The 2,510-nt window shown below is 38.9% G+C and overlaps 1 pseudogene; it reads left to right on the top strand.

Moving 5' to 3' along the window:
• The window catches only part of LOC102829151, a 68,783-nt pseudogene extending 66,593 nt beyond the window's left edge, over positions 1–2,190 (top strand).
• Positions 2,191–2,510: the final 320 nt, after the last annotated feature.

Here is a 2,510-nt window from a genome sequence, read left to right as displayed (position 1 = left end):
GCATTAGCCCACATGCCTCACCAGGACTCCATGTTTACATACTAGTAAACAAATTAGTTATTAAGGATTTCTGAACTGTTAGTTGCTGTTGTTGAGTTTGTTATGTATTCCGCTAGAGAACTCTAGAATTTGTTGAGTATCTCATGAAGAGCTTGCGTGTATGCAACACTTGCCAACATTGTAAAATCCCCACTGTATGGGCATACAGATAGCTGGACTTTCCACCTGATTTGGATCTTTGTTCTCAATGCATCACACATGTTGTCTTGAGTTGGTCGTCGAAACAGATCATGACTTGCTTATATGCAATTTCAGGTTGAACCTGAAAAAAATGAAAACAATTTCAAGACAGCCAAAATATAACCTTGAACATACCCTACCTGAATTTAGAGATCATCTCAAGAACAGATTTGATGCATTAGACACTAACGACCAAAGACTAGAAGAGTTGTGGGATGATATCAAGAACATCATACATGAAGAAAGCAAAAAGTCATTAAGAAGACAAGAAAGAAGGAAAAGACCAAAATGGATGTCAGCAGAGTCTGAAACTTGCTCTCCAGCATAGAGATGCTAAAGCATATAGAATAAATGAGGAAGTAAAAGAGCTGAACAGAAAATTTCAAAGGGTAGCTCAGAAGACAGAGTCAAATATTATAACGAAGTGTACAAACACTGGAGTTAGAAAACAAAAAAGGAAGAACACACCCAGTATTTCTCAAGCCCTGACTTGAAATATTGAGGGATTGATTCAATGAGCAAAATGTTGAATAATGCACAAGGCATCAAAAGAAGATGGAAGGATTGATGGTCTCCATGTGTTGTTCCTTGGGCGGTGTAGCGCCAAGGTGCGAGTCTCCAATGGCAAAATAGAGCTGAAGGGAAACGCTCAACACCCTCCGCCTGGGACGTAAACAGCCTCGTCTTCGGTGCTGGGCCAGGTGCCATCATGCTGCTCCTACTCAGTGCTGCAGATGGCCAGGGCACCTCCATCATGCATGCTCTGACCTTGGCCTCTACACTCTGTCAAGTTGAACCTGTGAGAAGATGATTTGAAGCCTTTGTTTAAAGGAGAAACAAATGCCTCTGCCTATTTTCAGAAACTGGAGGATAAGAAAGAGTTATCTGAGGAATCAGAAGATGAAGAATTGAAGTTAGAAGAGTTTCCATGTTGAAAACACTTGATCCTAAAGATTGGAAGATAAAGCAATGATTTTATAACATCACCCAGACAAATGGAAAGCAGCTGGTGAGCCAGTTAAAAGAAGGGGATAATGACTCCTTCACCTGCATAACTAAAGGTGGTCAAATAAAAAAAACTGTTCCAAAACTTGGTGATATGAATTCATCATTTGAAAATGTAGATGCATTTACTCCTTCTGGTATAATTTTGATTCATGGAGAGAGTGTTTTTTAGACGAAAAAGAAAAAGCAGAATGTCGTGATGAGAGAAGATGGTTGGAAAAGCAGAATAGGATAACAAGAGTGCAAAGGAAAAAAGAAGAAATGAACAGAATAAGGACACTGGTTGATGATGTATATAGGTGTGATCTAAGAATAAAAACAAATTAAGGAAGAAGAAAAAGCCAAGAAAGAAGCAGAGAAGAAAGCAAAAGAAGATGCCAAACAGAAGGAACAAGAAGCTACGAAACACCAAAGACAAGCTGAATCAGAAGCTGCTCAATTAGCTAAAGAGAAAGAAGAGGAAGTTAGACAGCAAGCATTATTGGCAAAGAAGGAGAAAGATATTCAGAAAAAAGCCATTAGGAGGGAAAGACAAAAACTTTGAAATTCATGGAAGACCTGGAATCACTTTTCTGACAATGAGGCAAAGCAGGTTAAAATGATGGAAGAAGTGATAAAACTTTGTGATTGACTTGAACTAGCAAGCTTGCAGTGCTTGAATGAAACACTCACATCATTTACAAAAGAAGTATGAAAGGCTGCTCTGGAAAAATAGAAGAGGTTCATATCTGACAAGCATCTAAGAATGCTGAGAAAGCAACTGGCGGAGGTGGGAACTGCGGTAAAAAATGGTCAGAAGATGATCTGCAGTCACACATTAAAGATGTGAACCTCTTCCCTGCTGGAACAAATTCAAGCAAGTCCATGCACAGATATCACCCCTTGGACAACAGAATAGAAGCTTTTGGAATAAACTTTGAAAACATACCCAGTAAAGACACCTGAAAGATGGGAGAAAATAGCAGAAGCAGTGCCTGGCAGGACAAAGAAAGACTGCATGAAGTGATACAAGGAACTAATCGAGATGGTCAAGGCCAAGAGAGCTGCTCAAGAGCAAGTGCTGAATGCAAACAGAGCCAAGAAATGACTCTGTGACAATCTTTGTTGTGTGTGCATTTTTATAATAAAATGAAAATACTGTACAAATTTCCATTATTAAAAAGGAAGATGGAATGAATTCAGAGTCACTGTACCAAAAAGAAATAGTTGATGTTCAACCATTTCAAAAGGCAGTATATGATCAAGAGTCTATGATACTGAAGGAA

Source organism: Chrysochloris asiatica, unplaced genomic scaffold, assembly GCF_000296735.1.
Source record: "Chrysochloris asiatica unplaced genomic scaffold, ChrAsi1.0 scaffold00299, whole genome shotgun sequence".
NCBI classification, from domain to species: Eukaryota; Metazoa; Chordata; class Mammalia; order Afrosoricida; family Chrysochloridae; genus Chrysochloris; species Chrysochloris asiatica.
This window is presented reverse-complemented; position numbering and strand designations above follow the sequence as displayed.